Consider the following 14,571-nt stretch of genomic DNA (forward strand, 5'->3'; position numbering starts at 1 on the left):
TTCGCAGGGTTTTTATAGTTTTCCACCCGACTGGTGAGGAAATACTCATGACGCAGGCATGGATCGTACCTCCATGATCAGGGCGACATAACAACAGTTTTTTAAACATACTAAATACTCATTTTGACACTCGTAACACATTGGCATAGTGTAGAATAATTCAAATATGTGATTTAACGTGCGTTTTGTTGTGTGTTTATTATATAAGATATAAAATAAAATAAAAGTTAGAACATACCATTCCCAAGAAATGGAATGTTCCAAAAGGAGATCCCGTCGACGTAATTTACCTTATATGGTGTATCCTGTTAAATGGGCGTGCCCTGCTTGGAAACACCAAAACTATCCTGAGATCAGCTATAATTTGCTGATAGTAACTTAACATTATAATGTAACGACAACCAGTGTTGGGGAAGCTACTCTGAACAAAATATACACTGACAACACCAAATCATATGGAACACTTTTATAATACTGAATATTTCAAAACATCCAAACTACTATGAAAAAAAGAGAAAAAGTATCATATCTAAATCTGCAATCTCATAGACTACATATTGCAAGAACAGATCACTCTGGAGTCAGATGTTAACAGAATGTGTAATTTAGCCTATTAAACACATAAACTATGTTTCAAGTGAGAATTAATTGCAAGTTTTAATGTCACGTGCACAAGTCCAGTGAAATGCCTTTCTTGTCAGCTCTAAATCCAACAATGCAGTAATCAATATCAATATAGCACAAAAAAGAACACGCGGTAAAACATAAACACACGAGAAATAAAAACAAGAAATGAGAAGAACACAAGAAAGTAAGAAGCTGTATACAGGGTCAGTACCATATTAACAATGTACAGGGATACTGGAGTGATGGAGGTAGATATGGACCAATAACCTATATGCATATAGAATAGAATACTTTAGAAATAAGGGCATTATAGAACTATTGTGCAGATCATAAACAGAGAGGTATAATAATAAACAGTTGCTGAACTGAAGCCAACAACAACTCCTAGACTACGCATGTACTTTGGCCTAAGGTAATGTTTGTACCTGTTGGGCCTACCTGTGGAATCCAGGTGAGGTAATGGGAAGGCGTGGCAGTAAGTGGAACAACAGGTACAGAGAGAACCTTGATGAAAACCTGTTCCAGAGCACAGAGGACCTCAGACTAGGGTGAAGGTTCACCTTTCAACAGGACAATGACCCTAAGCACACAGCCAATACAACACAGGAGTGGCTTCGGGACAAGTCTCTGAATGTCCTTGAGTTGCCTAGCCAGAGCACAGACTTGAATCCGATCTAATATCTCTGTGTAGACTTGAAAATAGCTGTGCAGCGACTCTCCCCCTCCAACCTGACAGAGCTTGAGAGGATCTGCAGAGAAGAATGGGAGAAACTCCTCAAATACAGGTGTGCCAAGCTTGTAGCATCATACCCAAAAAGACTCCAGGCTGTAATCACTGCCAAAGGTGCTTCAACAAAGTACTGAGTAAAGGGTCTGAATACTTATGTAAATGAAATATTTACATAAGTAAAAACTTGTTTTTGCTTCATCATTATGAGGTATTGTGTGTAGATTGATGAAGGGGGGAAAAAACTATTTAGTAGTACGTTTCAGAATAAGGCTGTAATTTAACAAAATGTGGAAAAAGTCAAGGCGTCTGAATACTTTCTGAAGGCACTGTATATCTCATATTTAATATATTATGTAAATTGTATTATTATATGATGATTAAATTCCGTGTTTATTGTTTGACTCAACAAGTCCTGAATAGTTCCAATAATAGTTCCAAAAAATATATCTCCCCCGTGTAGGCTTCATAACAAACTTGGTTTATTCTGCAAAAGTGTTGATAAACATTCTTAAATAAGGAAAACATCACTCTCATAGACCAGTAGCCAGTATATTACAAGAGGGTTTCCCTCCCCTCCCTTCCCCCCTCCCCCCTCCCCCTTGTATTTAAATATGCAGTGTTGCCCTGGTTTCTGTTTTGTTGTCCCGGCAACGCCCCACCCCTTAGCGTCAGTGACGCTCCGGTTCTTTCAGAGCGGACCAATGGAATGTAACGCATGGTTAGTTGATAATTGTTTATTTAGGTAGCTAGAGTGATTGGCAAGACTCGACATACACAACATCGGACTTGATTTTAAAGGAATTTCAGATGTTTGTTATGAACTTAGAGTGAAATGCAGTTTATTTAGGCTATAGCACTGCCGTGGTCAGCCATACGTAGAAGTTGTAAAGAAGGTTTTAAACAAGGTTAGGCTATACTCTCCCATCAACGAATGTTTTTTCTCCAAATGGTTATACACAAGAGCAAGCTAATTGTAGCTGACCAAAATATGAAATGCTTGATTTATTTTCTGCTGTCATCATATATCAATTTTGGCAATCGTTTTATGTGAGTTTTAAAATAAAAATAAAAGTAAAAGCATTCCTTGTGAGCGTTCCCATAAGCATAATCAATCATAATTTGCCTTTCCATAAATGTAAATTAAAAGTAAGCGGGATCAAATGAGTCCTTCCTTTGAATAATTGCTTCTAAATTCTATTCAACAGTGCACGAACAGTTCCGTATTCTGACTTCTCTTTCAACAAGGGTTTCCTCAACTTTGTCATCTGTCTGGTTTGTTGCCTAAAATGCAAATTATGTCATCTGTAGACCCTAATAAGCGTTTGGATCTAAACATAGAACTCCTTTCAAAGCATTTTTCACATTCACACTTCATTTATTTGACCTGAACTCAGGGGGTGTATAATTATGTCTGGACCTCATATCTATGCCCCTCACCCGACCCGTGACCTGGTGACAGAATGAAAGAGAGAAAAAACACCCTAATGAACTACCAGTAAATATTCAGGGGACGTGACTGCTGGTAAACGTGAGGCATAACCTCTTTTGGCAGGTAGCCTAGCAGTTAAGAGCATTGGGCCAGTAACCGAAAGATCGCTAGTGTGAATCCCCAAGCCTGCAAGGTGAAAAAAATCTGCCATTCTGCCCTTGAGCAAGACAGTTAACCCCAAACAACTGCTCCCAAGCAGTGTTCCCTCTAAATGATTTCATCACTGAGCAAATGTCAGGTCTGCTGATTGCAAACTTGAGCATTGGGAAAATTCTGTGCAACTTCCAGTGTGCATTTACTGTGAACACTGAGGCTGTACCCACTTTAAGTTAGTTTTAACATTGGTCAAGTCGGCTACTGTGGCTATTTGATCATAACGTAGGCCTACCAGAGTGGCCTACCATCAAAAACAATGGAGAAAATGCATCCCATAATATTTTAACATGGAAATAGCTGTTCTATGTTCATCCTACAGTAGCAGCCAATGTGTGGTGTTCAATGTAGACCTACATTCCATGAGACTTTGGAGAAGAAAAAAAACAATCAGGGCTTGACATTAACCTGTTTATGCATTTGTCCTTCAGACAAGGAGGTGACTGAAAATTCTGTTGTTTGATGCAAGAAACCACTTTACTAAATAAAACACATTATTATTCCCATACCATGATTACAGAGAATCAGACAAATTATGATACCTTCTGCCTATTGGTTACTTAGCTTATTCAAGCCTGTCTCAAAATACAACACTGCCCCTTTAAGACAAAAAAATCTCTTTACCTGACTTCCTTTTCAAAGATGTATAGAAATACAGATATTTTCTGCTCTTGTAGGAAGCAATCACACCCCCATTGCTGACTACAAATTATATATAACTGGGCTGATAACTCACTAACTAGCAAAGGATATGAACAAATGTACAAATGATCTATCATTTAAAAACTAGCAGTATTTCTCTTGATTTGTCAGATAATGGGATAATTAGGAGTACACTGCCATCTCCCATTCCTGGATTGAGGTACGTTTTCTGAGCCATATCTCATACCGGCTACACACGGTCCTTATCATGGCAGCCTTGTTCCGCCTAGAGAGAGATTGTAATGAACATCTAGTCCAGGGGTTCCCAGACGTTTTCATTCAGGCCTCCCTTCCAGGATTGATGTAATACCCAATTTCTAAATTGCACCTTGTGCATTCTACTATTACAACTTTCAAGAGGAAATTGAAAGCTGGACTGAATTTTTAAGAAAAAAAATTGGGAGGGGGGGGACCCCACACAACCCACAGTTTGGCAACCACTGATCCAGTCAGATTCTGGCTATGCTAGTTTTAATTTTTTTATTTATTTATTTAACCTTAATTCAACTAGGCAAGTCGGTTAAGAACAAATTCTTATTTACAATGACAGCCTACCCCCGTTCCAAACCTGGACAACGCTGGGCCAATTGTGCGCCGCCCTATGGGACTCCCAATCACATCCAGATGTGATACAGCCTGGATTCAAACAAGGGACTGTAGTGACACCTCTTGCACTGAGATCCAGTGCCTTAGACCGCTGTGCCACTTGGGAGCAAAACATGCTGCCAGTAATATCCTTAAAGTAGCTGTTGAGAAGAAGACCATTCATCTGAGCAAAGGAAGTGTCCCAAATGGCACCCTATTCCCTACAAAGTGGTACACTACTATCCTATGGGCCCCGATCAAAAGTTATTCTGCTGTCCCCATGGGATAACCCTTTTTGGTTCCGGGTAGAACCCTTTTTGGTTCCGGGTAGAACCCTTTTTGGTTCCGGGTAGAGCCCTTTTTGGTTCCGGGTAGAACCCTTTTTGGTTCCGGGTAGAGCCCTTTTTGGTTCCGGGTAGAACCCTTTTTGGTTCCGGGTAGAACCCTTTTTGGTTCTGGGTAGAACCCTTTTTGGTTCCGGGTAGAGCCCTTTTTTTTGGTTCCATCTAGAAACCTCTACCTGGAACCAAAAAGGATTCATCAAAGGTTTCTCCTATGGGGACAGCCAAAGAACCCTTTTAGACTCTAGATAGCACCTTGTTTTCCTAAGAGTGTAGGCTAGATAAGGAATAGGGTATTATTTGATTTGGGATGTAGGCGTATTCCAGGATACACTCCATCTCCTTGAGAATAAAATTGCAAGAATAAGATTGAATCATTATAATATGCATGTAGCCTATTCTAAAAAAAAAAAAAAGTTAGCACTTTATAGAATGACTGACACGGATTCATTTCATTGCCTATTTCAGTTTTTCTCTAGGGAGTGTTTGAAGGGTCCACTTAGCCCAACACTCAAGACGACCTGTGAACGGAAACTCCATATATGGGCCTAATGGTCTCCTCTCTGATTGGTTCTCTGGCTGCAGCGACAAGTCTGTTGCTTGAGCAGCATTTGTCAAGTTTAGCCTGTGTAATAATTATAATCACAGCTATAATCTCACAAATAATTATAGAGAGACGTCTCTGTAGCAGGTGTGTATAGTGGCAACCCTTCAATAAATCTATTTTCAATGTCCTTTCTATTAAAACATGGACCGATGTCTATCTGTAACACGGATATGATTAGGCTATGACTGGATGCAGAAAACCCTCTGCTGTTCAGATATAGACAACAATACCAATGTTATTAAAATGATTATAACGAATAACATTTGTATTAAACTATTAGAAGGCTACATTCTGTGTGCATAGTGTCCTACACAAGATTGCTGTGTTTTTGGAGGACATTTGAGGTCGGTGGTGTATATGAAATGATACGATTGGCAGACGATTTCATTCGACATGTTTTCCATAGGAACAGCCTGGAGGTATAGGCTATATATAGCGTGGTTACATATGTGTTCAGTGTATGATCTGAAACGTGGCCATGCCTGTATTACGAAACAATGTTTTTTTTTTTTTTACAAAAGGAACGTAGGCTACAACGTGCCTAATGCAAATGCTGCACACTGTTGCTTGCTATATGATGTGACGTAGATCATTAATAATACGTTGGTGGTGGTTACAATGTAAGTATCCATTTCTTGAAGAGGGGTGCTTAATATGTAAACATTTGGTCATATTTTAATAATGTGCCTAATTAATTTGGATAACAGTTAGACTGCTCTCAACTCTCAGTTAAAATGTATAGTTAATATTGCTTGCTCCATTGATAAAAAAAACAAGCCTGTTGATTCTACCCAACTACACCCTTCTCTCTTTGTGGAATGGTACGTTCTCTCCACACAGATTTCATTCATAAAATTCCAGCTCACTATAAAAGGAGGCGCGCTGTACTATCTGCACCAACTACCATTCACGTGAAAGAACCCAGAAAAAAAAGTGATGCACAGAGGCGATAGAACAGCAGCACGGTCGATAATAGCCTATAATATAGGAGGAATAGTGATTTGTTTTTATGCTTTATTGATACACATCATCATGTATCCAGACTCGAGCCCAAACTACAATGTCTCGAGCTCGTCCAGCAGCAGCAGCAGCAGCACGAGAAGCAGCAGTTTAGCATCGCCTACCGGAGACATACCCGCTTGCAGTCAGCGGTCTCCGAGCTCACTCACGAGCGCATCATCAGTAGACAGCAGCACGTCTCAGGTACGAATGGAGTCATATTAGAAGAAAAAAATAAAGAAAATCTACATGGAACTGCGTTGGAGGATTATTTGGAAATGTTCATTGTGTCTGTGTTGCATTAAGTTTAATTTTTATATATATATTTTTTATTTGCATATTAATTTAGAGTGATTCTGAATCTGCAGCCTATTTGCCTACTAGACCGTGAACCGCTCGTGATAGAAATTATGTAGGGCTCCAATGTTAGCTCCTTTACTGCGACACACAGCCTATCCAGATGTTTATGGCATGTTGAAAAAGCCCTTATTGAGTAGGTACCATATAGGCCTGCCTACATGCCACCGTCGTCAGACTGTTGGCTGATCACCTTCAAATTCCTGACATTCCTGGAGCGGTATATAGGCGGTCCATGTTTACCAAATGATAATTGAAGACTTGACTGATGCCATCATGCCAATAGATGATGAGGATGGTGATCATCATGAAGATGGTGATGACGATGGTTTATGATGATGATGATGATTGGTTTAGCTTTTATTGGCATCATGAGATGGACTATCGATTTTTTTTTACGGTTGTGTTACTGTGAATGAGCCCCTGGCCTCAATGGGTTTTTCCCCTGAATCATAAAATAAAATAAAAATTGCGTGACATCAAACCCTAATTATTGATGTTGTAAATTAGTACATAATTAGCTATAGATACACCATCAATTGTGCTATAACTAAATCATTGATGCACATCACGCCCTTTTTGGAAAGGTCAACCACGCATGTCATCCGAGTCTATTAGATTTAATCAATTCAACATTCCTTGTGTTGTCTTTGCAGAATGTCTGCGGTGAAACAGACTGTCCACGGCAGTCTCCCTTTGTTCCTACAGTGACTGCAATCTCAGCCTTCTCGGATCTGCAGTGGATGGTCCAACCGACCACCGTCATCTCAGCATCTGCCTCCCTCTCCTCCCCCTCCTCCCCCTCCAGCAGCGCAAAGCCTACAAGTGCTCATGGCGCAACCCAGTCATCTTCAAGAGCGGGAGGGAGCAAGGAACAATCCACCAGCAAGAAAGGGAAAAACCAGGTTAGCTGTGTTATATATCATGGACAATTTCGATATAATTTTTTACTATGCAGTCCTGAATGGTCTAATGTGCTGTGTGTGTGTGTGTGTGTGTGTGTGTGTGTGTGTGTGTGCACGTGACCGGACAGACTGTGCCAATGGTGCAGCATACACACAGTGTTCTATAGGTCTAGTATCGAACTGGTTACTCACTCAATGTGTAGCCTAGCCAAGGAAAGTCTACAGTCAGCAACCATGGTATATTTTCTGACACTGCATTAAAAGATGTATAGGCTATTTTATGGCTACCCTTTGCCAAATATTGAATTAGCCTTAATAAGGGCAAAGTGATGCAATGGCAAGATTCCTTATGCATTTAGAGGGTTCTCTTTTGTTGTGACTGGTCCAGGCTACATCAGAAGAGGACGAGAGGAGGAAGATCAGGAGAGAGAGGAATAAAGTCGCCGCGGCCAAGTGTCGCAACAGACGGAGGGAGCTTACTGACACCCTGCAAGCCGTAAATACACTTTTTTCTCATGTGAAACTGTCATGTGGAGATGCTTAGCAGAATGGATTTGCAATGTTTTAAAAAAATTTTTTTTACCCAAAGTGATTGATGCTCTCCATACTTCTTACTAGACCATGTATCTTTTTTTTAAACTGGCATTTCATAAACATGGTAATTTATTCATGTGTGGTTCTCTCCTTATAGGAAACTGATCAGCTTGAAGAGGACAAAGAGGCCTTGCAGACAGAGATAGCCAACCTCCTGAAAGAGAAAGAGAGTCTGGAACAGATCCTATCCGCCCACCAGCCAGCCTGCAAACTAGCCGCCGCTGAAGACAACGTGGAAGAAGACATCGACGATGACATTGACCGCATGCTTCAGGACCCTCCGGATTCCCCCCAACTGCTCTCCATCTTGGAGAACGAAGACAAACTCCAACTCCCAGAGGGAAATGCAACACTAGTGACTGTGTCCGACACTCCTTCGCTTCAGGACATGGAAACTGTTGTGGTCCCCTCGAGCATCTCCATCTCTGCGTCGGCCATCTTGGGTAACTCCAACATCCTGCTGTGCTCCAGCGCTGAGGAAGAACCCATGGAGGACCTAAACTTCGACCAGGATGACTTAGACAACCTGGTCCCTAGCCTGGAACTCAACATGGCTGTGGCCCCTGAGACCGCCCCGTCCGTCCCCGACATCGACCTCCTCGGGGGCCCCTTCTGCCTCTCAGATTGGGAGACCCTGTACAAGTCGGTGGCCAACAATCTGGAGCCCCTCTGTACCCCTACGATGATGACTTCCAGTGACAGTCCTACCTGTAGCGGTTACCGCTCTGTGTTTAGTTTGAATTACTCAGAGATAGACTCTTTGGCGGGGACAGGAGTTGCAACTCCAGCTCTGAGACCCTCAAAGGAGGTGTTGGCAGTAGATCTGATTTGATGAACGGTAATCTGAACTCTCCCACACTGTTGACCTTGTGACACTGTTATGGGACTGGTGGGACATATACATATAGGGGTGGTTTCCCCACACACAGATTAAGCCTTAAGTCTTCGATTAAAAAGCAGTGTTCAAGGATGATTCCTCCTTTGAATGTGCTTCTTAGTCCAGGACTAGGCTTAATGTGTGTCTGAGAAAAAACACGGCCTGTGAGGTTGATATTGAACCAATAAGGTCTATTCATCTACCGTCCTGATGTTTTGTTGTGCTTCTTATGATGTTTTGTTAACATTTAACCTTTAGCACCAAATTAAATGGTTACTGTGTCTGTAACAGTATCAACATCTTCCATATATATATATTTGTATATATATTTATATATTTATATATATATTGGTGCACCTGTGAGGGCTGTTCACCCTCTTGAAAAAGATATCTATTGTTGTCCTTGTATCAAAATTAAATGCATGCAAAATCGTACCATTTGATTAAAAAAAGGGGTGCTATATCTTTGTTTTTCCATCCTTAAATATAAATGTGAAACTAGACTGTGGTTTGTGAGGATACTGATATCAGATTGTGTGTCTTATTAACAGGTGAAATTACAGTTTGAGTAATGTGGACATCATTTTACTGTAAGGTGACATTTCTTTCTGGTTTTCCATGAAAACACAGCGCCATCTATTTTATCAAGATGTATTTTATGACATAGTTTATTTTTTTACCTTAAAAGTTTTGACTAATTGTTGGTAAGATGCAAAAAAAAAATAGAACACAGACAAATAAAATAATAAAACTGGTTGTTTGGATCCTGGATACTGATTGTTTGCTTTGAGGGAGTTGTACAAATCTACTGTCTGCCTCTATGACATGTGCAACGATGTATCATTTTACAAACGTGATCTCTCCCGTGCCAGTAGGCTAGCTAGTCCAATAATTAACGTGAAACAAATAATTTCAACATAGTGTCACGGCTCCTCCTCTGCAGTGCAGGGGTGGTTCCCCCTGCAGGCAGAGGAGGGTCGTTAGTGCTTGCAGCTGGTGTGATTGGAGCCACCTGGGCTCAGGGTATTTAACCAACTGCTCCACTAACCTCTCTCTGGTCTGTGGTCTGGCTGGTCTGTCTGGCTCCTCGCTGGTCTGGCTCCTCGCTGGTCTGGCTCCTCGCTGGTCTTCTGGCTCCTCCTCGCTGGTCTTCTGGCTCCTCCTCGCTGGTCTTCTGGCTCCTCCTCGCTGGTCTTCTGGCTGCTCCTCGCTGGTCTTCTGGCTGCTCCTCGCTGAGCTTCTGGCTGCTCCTCGCTGAGCTTCTGGCTGCTCCTCGCTGAGCTTCTGGCTGCTCCTCGCTGAGCTTCTGGCTGCTCCTCGCTGAGCTTGCTCTCTCTTTCTCCCTGCTCCTCCAGGTATGATCCGGTTTTGTTTGTTCCTTTGTAGATGTATTTAGTTTCCCCTCAGTCATGTTTACACATACATATTCACGCATCCATGCACCTTACATTATGACATTTCCACACCTCATTCCTTTTTCTTTGTTTATAGTTAATAGTTTTGTTTTATAATAAAGAACGTTTTGAATTGGCCTATACCAGTTGTCGATGTCCTCTCATTTTTGCCACAGGCTATGAGCCGGCCTGTGACAATAGAAACTGTAAAACGTCAACAACAAAAAAGAGGCAAACATAGGCTTTCACTAACCAGCGCAAGGACCATGGACAGGTCTTCACTGATAACATCATCAACTAGCTTGGTTAGCTCAGACTGGCCAACCATAATCGTCCCGTGTGGCTCAGTTGGTAGAGCATGGTGTTTGCAATGCCAGGGTTGTGGGTTTGATTCCCACGGGGGACCAGTACAGAGAAGAAGAATGTTTGAAATGTATGCATTCACTACTGTAAGTCGCTCTGGATAAGACCGTCTGCTAAATGACTAAAATGTAAATAATAGTTGTTACCTATGTAGGCCATTGGATATTTATGAAATCATTATTTAATGAAGTTGAATCTCTGCTATAGCCCTAAAAAGAAAAGGTTCCTGGATGATCCTTTAGGGGTTCTTCAAATTTAAACCCCTATAAGTTCTTCAAAGAACCCCCATTAACGGTTCCACAAATAAACTTTTGAGGTTCCTTTTTAATAATCAGCATAACAACAATAACAACAATATTTTAGTTGTTAGTGTTTATTATGATTTTAGCAGCTAAGCATAATTTAAAAAAAAATCTAAATATGAGGTAAACTCCCATCCCCAAGTCAAATAGGTATATCCTCTGGCGTGTTGATTGTTACTGTGTTGATGTTCTCCGTATCCATAGCCAGAATGATTTAGCAGTGCATGGGGATTGAACAGGTTTCCTGTTATATTCATCAGAGGTGTAGGGAGAGTGAAGTCTGGGAATACCAAAAATATATAATTATATAGATTATTATCACAACAGGATTCATATCTTGGTTTTTGGGGTAAAAATTATGTGAATGACAAAACTGTTCACTTTTGATACCGGTTTTCATACACATACCTTGTTCTCAGTGTAGAAGCCTCTGGTACACATACCTTGTCCTCAGTGTAGAAGCCTCTGGTACACATACCTTGTTCTCAGTGTAGAGGCCTCTGGTACACATACCTTGTTCTCAGTGTAGAAGCCTCTGGTACATATACCTTGTCCTCAGTGTAGAGGCCTCTGGTACACATACCTTGTTCTCAGTGTAGAAGCCTCTGGTACACATACCTTGTCCTCAGTGTAGAGGCCTCTGGGATCTTCATTGAAGATGTAAGGGAGGAGGAAAATGGCTGCGGTGACTGAGTCCTATAAGGCTTTAGAGAAACCATCAATTCAAATTAACTGTAGATGATACATGTGGTCTGCATAACATTGAGACAAAGCAATACCAATTGTACATACTTTTGTGTGCCTTCCCATCAGTAAACCTGCAGACAAACACAAATAAGTAAGCAGTCCAGTAATCTGCGCCCAATGCAGCTATAGCCTTGAATAAATTATTTTGTACCTTTATTTAACTAGGCAAGTCAGTTAAGAACAAATTCTTATTTTCAATGACGGTCTAGGAACTGCCTTGTTCAGGGGGAGAACGATAGATTTTTACCTTGTCAGCTCAGGGATTCGATCTTGCAACCTTTCAGTTACTAGTCCAAAGCGCGAACCACTAGGCAACCTGCCGCCCCACAAACATGCTCATATCCATTGAATTTTGTCCATTTTCTGTTTTAGAAAAAAAGGGAGAAAGTGTCCAATAACACAACCATTTACATAAATAACACAACCATTAACACAACCATTTACATAAATAACACAACCATTTACATAAATAACACAACCATTTACATAAATAACACAACTATTTACATCCGAAAAGATAGATGGTATCATCATAAAACAATATCAATTCAGATCATAAAGGGAGAAACCTTACCTTAAATTGAGGAGATCTTTACATTTTTCAGTTAAGTGCTGCTGCTGTTGTCTCAAATTCAGTTGGGCGGTTAGGTGTTCCGTCAAGAACCCCCAAGAACTAAAGAGGTTCCTCAATGAACCCAACCTCCTTTGGTGTTATTGTGAGAACCTTTGGGAGGAATTTTTTTCAGTAGTAACAACCCTAAGGGTTCTTCAAGGAATTGTAAGAATCTTAGAAGAACCGTTACTGATCCTGCTCATTTTTGGAGCTAGCTACATGCCAATGATTTGTTTAGCATAGCAACGTTGAATGAATAGAATGATTCGAATTAACGACTGGGTCAAAAATATTTAAGTGATAATGCCCGAGAAGCCGGTGTTTGTGGGATATATTGGCACGGCTGTTGTTAGGCCCGAGGGCCGGAAAACCGTGCCAATATAACCTCCAAACAACGGCTTTGAGGGCATTATCACTTTTATACAACGGGTTACCAACATATTCAAATAATGATTGACATATTTTAATTAAAAACTTTATTTTGATGAATTTATTCATACTAATTCATCCTTCCACAAGATATAGTCCCGACACAAATCTAGGGTTGCCGCCCAAGCCCGCTGGTCGTTCAGTCTTTTTGTTCTGTATCTATGGACGTAACCGATGTGAAATGGCTAGTTAGTTAGCGGTGGTGCACGCTAATAGCGATTCAATCGGGTGACGTCACTCGCTCTGCGACATTAAGTAGTTGTTCCCCTTGCGCTGCAAGGGCCGTGGCTTTTGTGGCGCGATGGGTAACGATGCTTCGTGGGTGTCAGTTGTTGATGTGTGCAGAGGGTCCCTGGTTTGAACCCAGGTTGGGGCGAGGAGAGGGACGGAAGCTGAACTGTTACATGGACACGACCCAGTCGTTGAGTCTTTTTGTTCTGTATCTATGGACACGACCCAGTCGTTGAGTCTTTCTGTTCCGTATCTATGGACGCGACCCAGTCGTTCAGTCTTTTTGTTCCGTATCTATGGACGCGACCCAGTCGTTCAGTCTTTTTGTTCTGTATCTATGGATGCGACCCGGTCGTTCAGTCTATTTGTTCTGGATCTATGGACGCGACCCAGTCATTCAGTCTTTTTGTTCTGTATCTATGGACGCGACCCAGTCGTTCAGTCTTTTTGTTCTGTATCTATGGACACGATTGTAATGCCCTGGCCATAGAGGTTTTTTTTTGTTCTTTCTTTTGGTTAGGCCAGGGTGTTACATTGGGTGGGTGTTCTATGTTCATTTTTCTATGTTTTTGTATTTCTTTGTTTTGGGCCGTGTGTGGCTCCCAATCAGGCACAGCTGAAGTTCGTTGTTGCAGATTGGGAGTCACACATAAGGAGCATGTTTTTCCTTTGGGTTTTGTGGGTAATTGTTTCTGTTAGTGTTTGCACCTGACAGGACTGTTTGGCTGTCGGTTTTCTTGTTTTGTTTTGTATAGTGTTCTTTCTATTATTAAATGCAATGATGAACACTAACTCCGCTGCACCTTGGTCTACTCTCTCTCATGACAGCCGTTACAGAATTACCCACCAAAAACGAACCAAGCAGCGGAGGAAGGAGAGGCACCAGAAGAAGGACTCATGGACTTTGGAGAAAATGGAGAGGATCGTTCAGGATTCCTGGAGATGGGAGGAATTACTGGACGAAGGTGGACCATGGGCTCAAGCTGGGGATTATCGCCGGCCGTAGTGGGAGATCGAGGCGGCGAGAGCTGAGAAGCGCTGGTATGAGGAGAGGGAGCGCAACAGGCACGAGAGGCAGCCCCAAAAACATTTTTTTGGGGGGGGCACACGGGGAGTGTGGCGGAACCAGGAAGGAATTCTGGGCCAACTCCCCGTGCTTACAGGAGGCAACGTAGTACTGGTCAGGCACCGTGTTATGCAGTAAAGCGCACGGTGTCCCCAGTACGCGTGGAGAGCCCGGTGCGTTACATCCCAGCTCCTAACATCTGCCGGGGGAGATTGGGCATCGAGCCAGGACGGGTTGTGCAGGCCGTGCGCTCTGGGACCCTGATAGACATTTGAAATGCCTACAGCTATGTCAAATGCTCATTCCATAAATTGTTCTAGTATTGAACTTTATAAATTAATTTCATCAAGGACAGACTTTTTAATGAGGGCTTTTTAATGATGGCGAAACAACAAGATCACGTTAATTATTTATTATCGTTAATCTCTTGCCAATATTCTCACCGTCAAGGCAAAATCAG

At 41.7% G+C, this 14,571-nt stretch overlaps 1 pseudogene across 1 annotated transcript; it reads left to right on the top strand.

The window, feature by feature from the left end:
- The first annotated feature begins 6,109 nt into the window (after positions 1-6,109).
- Positions 6,110-9,693, top strand: LOC106571032 (protein c-Fos-like; annotated as a pseudogene). Its single transcript, XR_014380548.1, has 4 exons — positions 6,110-6,437; positions 7,247-7,495; positions 7,884-7,991; positions 8,187-9,693. The product of XR_014380548.1 is annotated as a protein c-Fos-like (transcript).
- The last annotated feature ends 4,878 nt before the right edge of the window (positions 9,694-14,571 follow it).

The sequence above is a fragment of the Salmo salar genome, chromosome 15 (assembly GCF_965601325.2).
Source record: "Salmo salar chromosome 15, fSalSal1, whole genome shotgun sequence".
Lineage (NCBI taxonomy): Eukaryota > Metazoa > Chordata > Actinopteri > Salmoniformes > Salmonidae > Salmo > Salmo salar.